Raw genomic sequence first — 10,546 nt, 5'->3', positions numbered from 1 at the left:
CACACACACACACACACACACACTTCAGATTATACAGTAACTCAGGTACTCAGTCAGCACTCAGTCAGCTGTTTCAGGTGTATGTGTGCTGCACACTCAAGTACACACAGATACACACAGGTACACACAGATACACACAGGTACACACACAGGTACACACAGGTACACACACAGATACACACACAGGTACACACTCAAGTACACACAGATACACACAGGTACACACAGGTACACACACAGATACACACAGGTACACACACAGATACACACAGATACACACAGGTACACACAGATACACACAGGTACACACAGGTACACACACAGATACACACAGGTACACACAGATACACACACAGATACACACACAGATACACACAGATACACACAGGTACACACACAGATACACACAGGTACACACAGATACACACACAGATACACACACAGATACACACAGATACACACAGGTACACACAGATACACACAGGTACACACAGGTACACGCACAGATACACACAGGTACACACAGATACACACAGATACACACACAGATACACACAGATACACACAGATACACACACAGATACACACAGATACACACAGGTACACACAGATACACACAGGTACACACACAGATACACACAGGTACACACAGATACACACAGGTACACACAGGTACACGCACAGATACACACAGGTACACACACAGGTACACACACAGATACACACAGGTACACACAGGTACACACAGGTACACACAGGTACACACACAGATACACACACAGGTACACACACAGATACACACAGGTACACACAGGTACACACACAGGTACACACACAGATACACACAGGTACACACAGGTACACACAGATACACACACAGGTACACACAGGTACACACACAGATACACACACAGGTACACACACAGATACACACAGGTACACACAGGTACACACACAGATACACACACAGATACACACAGGTACACACAGGTACACACACAGGTACACACACAGATACACACAGGTACACACAGGTACACACAGATACACACAGGTACACACACAGGTACGCACAGATACACACTGGTACACACACAGATACACACAGGTACACACACAGGTACACGCACAGGTACACACAGGTACACACAGATACACACACAGGTACACACACAGATACACACACAGGTACACACACAGATACACACAGGTACACACAGGTACACACAGATACACACAGGTACGCACAGATACACACTGGTACACACACAGATACACACAGGTACACACAGGTACACGCACAGATACACACAGGTACACACAGATACACACAGGTACACACACAGGTACGCACAGATACACACTGGTACACACACAGATACACACAGGTACACACAGGTACACGCACAGATACACATCCCAGGAAGTCTCAGAGTTGAACTCGGCAGCAGCAGCAGGATCATGGACGCTGCTGAGGGGGGTCATGGAGATCAGAACTCACCTGGTCTAACCTCAGACAGCAGGTCTCCATGACGCAGCTCCAACTCCTCATGCAGTATTCAGCTCCATCTGTGGTCTGCTGTCCCTGCAGGACCACACACACACACACACACACACACACACACACACACACACACACACACACACACAGGTATCGGGGGAGGACAAGGACACAGGAAGGACTCAGCTGGGTTGGAAAAATGAGCACATGTTTATTAATGGGGGGGGGGGGGGTGAATATTGTAGGTCTAGACTGAGGCACCTGATCAGGTAACAGCTCAGCAGCATGATTATTGTGATTTCAAAGAGCAGGTGGAAAGACGAGAATCACTCAAAGACTCCCGGACAGTGAATCAGCGGGATATGATGCATTCATGTGCTCCTCGGACGACGCCTGTGTCCGACTGTGTTTACGGTCTTTCCATTAGAAGGATCTGATGTCTTCTGTGAGAGTGACGGAGATTAGGTCCCGTCCATGTAAACAGATGACAACGTGGACGACAATGAATGGTTATTAAAAATGATATAGTGCAGGTTATTTACAGTAAGTTCATTACCACGAACAAAACGTCTTTTGCACGCCATGTTGATGCCGAAAATATTACGTCAAGTCAGTAATTCTGTTGCAAAATTTTCCAAGTTGTAGTTCAGCTTCCGTTCCATTCTATAACTGGGAAACTCATTTCTCCGATGTTTTTTGACACCACGTGAACGCAGCACAAGACCGAGAAGTTAGCAAGAAGTCGCCAATTAGATAATAACCATTTAAACTCATCAACCAGTTTCATGACCATATTTGGACAAGAGGGCGGAGCTGTAGAGGCGTGAGGGATAAGCAAGTTACACCCGTATTTCAGTATCACGTTAAGATATTTGTCAGGTTTCCATGGTAACAGGTTGTCAACACCAGGAGAAGACAGGAAGTGACATCATTAAAGAACAATTAAGACTCAGTTTGATGAGCTTGAAGTGATGAGACAGAAGTGTGTGTGTGTGTGTGTGTGTGTGTGTGTGTGTGTGTGTGAGTGTGTGTGTGTGTGTGTGTGTGTGTGTGTGTGTGTGTGTGTGTGAGTGTGTGTATGTGTGTGTGTGTGTGTGTGAGTGTGTGTATGTGTTGGGTCGTGAAAAGGTGACTGACTTGCACGGACAGAATAAACAAATATTAACCTCATGCTGTTTGTGTGTGTTAATGTGTGTGTGTGAACGTTTGAGAGATATCTGCCCTTCCTAGTGTGTGTGTGTGTGTGTGTGTGTGTGTGTGTGTGTGTGTGTGTGTGTGTGGTGTTGACAGCACAGTCCTGACTGTGATGTGGACAGTCGGAGGTGCTGACAGCCTCATGTTGGTTCAGGGTCCTGCTCGGGGCCTTCGGGGCAGGTTGGGGCAAATGCCCTCCTACCCCCGCCCTGGTGTCCTCGTCATGGCCGTGACAGATAAATATACACTCCTGCTCTGTCACTTCACTTAACCCTTTGTGGTTTGTGCTCCAGTTTAGTCGAAGCTGCTCCAAGCCTGAACTCTAACCTACATCACGAAGGAAAGTTTGAAGCCCACTCTGAAAAGTAGGAGGGGCGTCTGGCAGCCGGACCCTGACAGGGTGACGAGTTCAGAGCAGAGGGGCCTGATAAGTGAAGGCTCGACCTTCCAAAGTACATTTAGAGACTGCAGGTGCAACGAGCAGGCCAACAGTCTCTGAGTGTGATGTTCTTGCAGGGTAATATGGTGGTGGTGCAGAGAAGCTAACACAGGGTTAACGTGGTAGATCCAGTCAGGACACGAGCTGCAGCAAACTGGACGAGTTCAAGAGTCGTTGGAAAGATGGATTCTTCTTTCTGCATCGTTGGGAGTCAGGACGTGGCTGATTGGCTGAGATGTCACATGATGTTATAAAGGTGAAACTATAGGCTAGGTCTTTGTGACTACTATCCTGACCTCCCAGAGTCCTGAAGCTGTGAAAGTCACTTCCAGCTTTAATGTGAACAAACCTCATGGTGTTATTTAAAAAGGACGGAGACGACGGGTTCATTCATGGAAAAACTGAGCAGATGTGAAGCGACGCTTAGACGGAAAAGGTGGACATCCGATCACAGTGTTAGCCTGACTGACCTGTGTGTGTGCGTGTGTGTGTGTGTGTGTGTGTGTGTGTGAGAGAGAGAGAGAGAGAGAGACAGCCTACAGTCTTTCCATATCTGTCATATCCTGTTATGAGGAGAAAAAATGAAAAGGAAACACCCAGGAATGAAATGGACATTAAATCGATAAACGATGAAGAATGAAGACTTTTTATTATGTAACATTTTGTTTTCAAGTCGCAAAGAGCTTCAGACGTTCAACTATGAACAACAAAGGAATAATAATAAAAGAATAAAACAAGTTAAAGAGAGAAAGGTTGAAAGTGTTCAATTTGTGCTTTTTTTTGGTTTGGGTTTTTGGAGGATATAAAAATGACTCTGCAGCTTTTTTTTATTTCTTTTTTTTTATTACACATTAGTGCGAACTCGGAGGTAGTCAACATCTGCTTGTGATAAGTTGTGATCTCCTTCAGGTGATCTGTCATCGTGTGCTGTGCCGGAGCAGGACGGCTGGAAAAAGACGGAGAGGAAAGAGAAATGAGGACGATGACAGATGTGGAGAACATCAGCTGTGACTCAGGAGAGGAGACGACGACCAAAACTGACATTAGTCTCTGATTTACATCTGAGGAGGGATTTAAATCTCCATCACTGCTCCGCTCACCAAGTTTCCTCTCAGAGAGAGAGAGAGAGAGAGAGAGAGAGAGAGAGAGAGGGCGAGAGAGGGGGACTCTGGTTTACTTGTTTAAATCAGGCTTAAGACAAACAGAAGTCGATTTATTTTTATTTATTTGGAGATGTAAAATAATGTGATTGATGTGTAAATTTAAGAACCTGGTAAAATCAGCACGGTCACAGATGGCCTAGCGGTTTATAGGTCATGCCCTGTATATAAAGGCTGGAGTCCTCCAAGCTGATGGCCAGGGACAGGGGGGGAGTTATTCACAATAAGGCGTGTAGCTGAGCTGATTGACAGGTGGGCGCCGTGTAACGGTTTGTCAGGAGGCTTAAAACCCGCCTCAGCTCTCAGCCTGTCGTTAGCTTGACTCAAAGTTAGCCTGAGACAGCATTTCCAGCACGGAGACCGCCATCCATGGGACTCCAGCGCCCCCTGCAGGGACACACGGGGGACACCAGGCTTCGTCCTTTATCATTTACAGTCTATGGGTTTAAACATATGTCAGATGTTAACTTCACTGTTAAAGGAAAATATTGAAAATATGTTGAGAAGTTGTGAGTCGAGTTTAAAATGTCAGTTTTGAGAAAAATGTAAAAATTCAGAGGACAGGATCTCGAACTTTCTGTCCCAGACTTTTCTCTGTCCGCTCTTGAACTGCACAATAAGGAAGATGTTAATGATTGTAAAGTAGAACATAGAGGCTGAGGTCATAATAATATAAACGCTGAGCAGCAGACAGAGGCGCACACACACACACACACACACACACACACACACAGAGAGAGATAGTGACATTACCGAGCTCGGTGTGTTTATAGATCTATAATAGCTGCTGCTTGTTAAGTGTCATTGAGTAACAGTAAGAATCTCTCGAGGTTTGTTTCCTTCTTCTGAACACACTTGAAAGTCTCCCCAGGTTTAGCAGTACCAGGGTATCCAGGTACGTGACTCAGCTGAAGTGGAACGCACCCCGCAGTCTGAGAGGCCGCGTGGACTGAAGATTGACCCGACATAGCTGTGAATGATTTACAGCCTCACACACACGCACATGCACACACACACACACACACACCGAAAGCTTGCAGGTTTCAGATACACCCAAATTACATAGGTGCATGTGTGTGTGTGTCTGTGTGTGTGTGTGTGTGTGTGTGTGTGTGTGTGTGTTTTCCTGTCGTGTACGGTTTATGCCTGAGTGGTCATTTCAGTAGACTCACTCGCACTTTGCATCCCCACAGCGTTCATAAAGAGCTGTCATTTCTAAACATAAACACTGCAGTGTGTACTAGTGTGTGTCGGAAACAGAATGTGACAGTGTGTGTGTGTGTGTGTGTGTGTGTGTTTGTGTGTGTGTGTGAGATTGTGCGTGTGTCTTTGGCAGTCAGTTTCAAGGACGGTTTAAACACTGCTGTCTTTTTATAGCGCTAAAAATGTACCCTGTGTGTGTGTGTGTGTGTGTGTGTGTGTGTGTGTGAGTGGTTGTGTGTGTGTGTGAGAGAGACTGTGTGTGTGTGTGTGTGTGTGTGTGTGTGTGTGTGTGAGTGGTTGTGTGTGTGTGTGTGTGTGTGAGAGAGACTGTGTGTGTGTGTGAGTGGTTGTGTGTGTGTGTGTGTGTGTGTGTGTGAGAGAGACTGTGTGTGTGTGTGTGTGTGTGTGTGTGTGTGTGTGTGTGTGTGTGTGTTTGTGAGTTAGTGAGTAACTTATTGAATGAGATATAAAAAAAGGGTAAAAGGTTGTTGTGACTCATTGAGACACTGAGTTTGTTTGTGCATGTAAACATGTGTGGCATGTTTTCACCTGAGCCGGGTTCTGACAGCTTCAGCCCACCTGCACAGGTGAGGCCTCAAGCAAGCGGTGTGAGCTGCAAGGAGAGCGCCTCACTTCTTAAACGATGGAGCGAGATGTCGGCTGTAATTTGTGTTGTGAGAAATAAAGATCACAGGTGTCTGCACGAAGACGATGCAGCGACGTCCAGGTGAACGCTCAGTGAGAGAATTTGGAGGGAAAACGTTGTGTTAGTGTGTGTGTGTGTGAGAGAGAGAGAGAGAGAGAGAGAGAGAGAGAGAGAGAGAGTGTGTGAGTGTGTGTGAGTGTTTGTGTTGGCATGTACTCTCCTGCATGTCCTTGGGCCCTGCTGTCAGTGCAGTCATAAAGCAGATGAATCAGCCCGTGTGTGTGTGTGTGTGTGTGTGTGTGTGTTTCTTTGTGTGTATTTTTGAGTGTGAAAAACAGACATGGCTGTCAGAGCAAAGGATGACTCACCTGACCTGTATTTTATACACAACCAAACACACCCACTCACACACATGCGTGCACACACACACACACACACTCACGCACACACTCACACACACTCACACACACACCAGTGTTATATCACAGTCGGTCTCAGGAAACACTTACACATGCAGAGTTTGGTGAAATGTTGTTTTTTGATCATGTGAGACGTCTGTGAGCAGGTCGAAACAGGAAGTGTGTGGACAAATAATCTGACGCTCCGAGTTCGGAGTTTATTCGCTGCCATCCTGCTTTATGGATCAAGAAGTGACGAGAGCGAGGTGGAACTGGAGCGTAACCACAGGATCAAACGCTAGCTTTCCAGGCACGTAGCATTCATAGCTCTCAGTGACCGGCGTGACCGCCGTGCCCGGCGTCGAGGCCCGGAGGGCGAAAAGAGTTTGGGAAAGTGGCGGCCAAGGTTGGACACCTTGCAGCGCGGGCTTGCTAAATTTAATCTCTTCAACAAAGGCCGAGTTTACATCAGCTGACGACCACAGGAGAAAAAAAAAGACATTTTAAAAAAGTTTTGATCAGTTGCGACCCTCACGAGGTCAGATTTTAATTCCTATAAAAAACTTCCCGTTTTATTTAAGTGTTTAGCTTCACAGGCTGAACGATGCATCTATAAATCAGGACAGGCTCAGTTTTTTCTAGCTCAAATAAGCGTCCTAAAAATGTCCAAGATTCTGTTGACAGAGTTATAATTACATGTAAGACTTCAGCAATCCCCCCCCCCCCACACACACACACATGCACGCACACACACACACACACACACACCTCCCCCCTTTCACTCCCCTCTCAGTTTAGTCTTCATTTCTGCACGCTGGAAAATCCCCACAGGCTCAGGTCTCTGCTGTTATGCCTGGAATGACAGAAATGGCCGCTTGTCACTCATCTGAGTCACAGCAGCGTTTCCCCGGGCATTAACAACTTTAAGCTCCGCCTCTTTAATTAAAGGCTGTCTTTATTGGTGTATTGTTTTGAAGTAACGCATTCAGACCAAAAGTGAAGCACGGCTTTTTTTTTGTTTTCTTCCAGCATTTCTAAAAAAAGAAAGTGAGCTTGATGCTGTCATGAACACTCGAGACATCCAGACCAAACGACTGAATGAAGAATCAATCAGTCAGCATTTGTTCAGCTCCCGTTCATAAATGTTATCTCGAGACGCTTCACAAAAAGAGCATATGGGATAAGATGCAGGCAGGATTTCTTCTTTGTTGTCCACACTTCCTGTCAGCTGAGGTCGGAGCACGCCGTGCGTGAATGACCACACGACGGCCGTGTCGGGGCGTCGGGTGGTCAATGAGTACGAGTCTGCAAAACACTTCATGCACTTTGTGGGTTATTGATGGAAATGTCAAAGGAACAAGCAGAAGCAGAAAAATACACTTTGAATTTGAAAAATAAATAAATAAATAATAATGAAATTAGAAAACTCTGCACAAGAAGAGACAGAGAAAACATGCAGAGAGGCTTCTGACACACGGGGATTCAAACCAGCAACCTCCTCGCTGTGAGGGGACAGAGCTAACCACATGATGTTCAAACATTACTGGGTCGTTTGGTAAGAACACGCGTGGGACATATTCTAAAAACTAGCGAACGAGGGCGGAGCGCTCCAAAGGAAAAAGTTTGGATCTCAGGTTTTTATACCCGTGTGACACCTGCGACAGGTACACGCACTACGAGTGTGAGATTAACGTGAATAGTAACGATCAAACTCAGCCTCCCGCAGGTTTACACACGCTCTCCGTGATACACACCCACTGTGTGTGTTCCTGTCCCAACACTGCTGTCTGCTCCGTGTTGGATCTTGTAGAATCTGGGTTAAGTAGAGACCTTGGATTTTGTGACAGGATGAAAAATGGGCGCGTACAGGTGTGTTATTAAGGAGCGAGAACACTGCGGGTTATTAAGTCGGCCTGATAACAGGAATGAAAACGCTGTTATGTGAATACTGTCATCTTCTTTTAATGCACGCTGATTTCAGGGGAGCTGTTCGGCTTGTTGTGGATTCATGACTCGTGCCAGGGTCATGAGACTCTGAGCTACGTCAGCTTTGAGGTTCGCTAGGCATGATTGATTTGCACGGTGCACCAGAACAATTGCTCCCTCCTCCCTCCCTGTCCTCAACAACGACCCCCTTTCCTGCGTCCCCATCGACGGTGCAGCTCAGAGGATGAACCGGGCCCGTCCTGCAGCAGAACAGCAGCCGTCTGGAATTACGTCATGAAGCGGTCCACTTCCTTGTTTGAGCAGGGCTCACACTGATCCAATGAACTGGACTTTGGGGTGCCCAGGTCCCTCGTGTTAAACTACCTAAAGCTCCTGTCAGGGACTTTTTAGATTGTGTTGATTTTGGCGCCCCCTCTGGACAAATCATGTTATATCTTTGCTGATCCTTGACGTTTGTACATCCTTTAAAAGGTTTCAAAAGGACTCTGAGTTTCTGTGATTTACATTTCTGCATGACATTCATTCTCATCAGTTTACACACCTTAAACACACCCACACACACCCACACACCCACACACACACACACACACACACTCTTTGTATGGCTCAGTGGTTCATGCTAGAAAAACATCATGGTTTTATGAGGAGCCGACCTCTCCTTCATCCGACAGGTGTGACAGCCGATCACATTACTGCTGTAATCATTAACTCTCTGCAGCCCAGTTTGTGTCTTTGAATGTGTGTGTGTGTCCGTGTGTGTGTTTATGTGTGTTTCTGTATGTGTGTCCCTGTGTGTCTGTGTGTGAGTTCCTGTGTGTGTCTTTGTGTGTGTTTCTGTCTTTGTATATTTGCATGTGTGTTCCTGTGTGTATGTCTCTGAGTGTGTGTGTCTGTGTCTCTGCATGTGTGTCCCTGTGTGTGTTCATGTGTCTGTGTGTGTATGTCCCTGAGTGTGTGTGTGTGTGTGTTCCTGTGTGTGTGTGTTCCTGTGTGTGTGTGTGTGTTCCTGTGTGTGTCTCAATCACTCATTCTTGCTAAACTTGCTTATGCAACAGGTCAGCGCTGCTATTGACAAATGACCTTATCAGGTCGTTTTACAGAATGATGTCATCCACTGTGTGTGTGTGTGTGTGTGTGTGTGTGTGTGTGTATCTACCTGCCTCTTTGATTGGTCGATTCAGAAATCTACCAGCTGCTTTTTTTAAACCGGCAGCATCATGTAACAACATGTAATTCAACAATAAACACATCTATCTGAGCGACAGGCTGGAGCTGAATCACTCACATTATTTTCCTTCATTACTGTGAAGCTCTCTGCTGCAGCCGCGACCTCGCAGGCGGATTGAGCTGCAGCCAGACCTCGACTGAGGGGCCACATGATCCATGAGAGTCGCTGAATTCAGCTCCCGGTACGTTGTAGACTCTGTGCAGCGTGTTTTTATACGTCCATCGTCTTTACAGCACGTACTGAAAAACTTCAACATAATGTGCACGCAGAGGTTAATACCACACAAACACTGTTTAAGTATCTCAGCGTGTCCGCCTCTGCAGAAGCCAAACTTGTTCACGTAAGAGCTGTGTGGAAAGTGAATCACAGCGTTAATCTTTTGGTAAAAAAAAAAAAAGTCCGATTCATGTTGGCCTCGGCGCTGCTCAAACAGATGAATCACGCTGCAAGGAGAGCGTGGCGTGGCAGGTTCACTGAATCAACACTGGAATCACAAAACTGAAAGAAATAAGAGCTGAGGTATGTTATTTTAACTCCTGTGAAAACACCGCTGCCCTCTTCAGACCTGACGTCCCTTAATCCTCTCAGACAGTGACTGATAACTCAGGACCTGAAACCACCTCGAGCTCGGAGCAGCAGGTGAACCTGGGTCCTGTAAGGCGTGCAGAGCAAACCACTTAAATGCCCAATTTGTGGATATTTTTAATAGAGTTGTGAATCATGTCTACGAGGCTTTGTGATGCAGATTATCGTGCAAACTGTTTTAGACTCATCTTCAGTGACGGGAGAGGTATTTTAAGGCGCTGTGATCTGTCTCGAGCTACGTCAAC

This window comes from Symphodus melops (assembly GCF_947650265.1).
Source record: "Symphodus melops genome assembly, chromosome: 15".
Classification (NCBI taxonomy): domain Eukaryota; kingdom Metazoa; phylum Chordata; class Actinopteri; order Labriformes; family Labridae; genus Symphodus; species Symphodus melops.
This window is presented reverse-complemented; position numbering follows the sequence as displayed.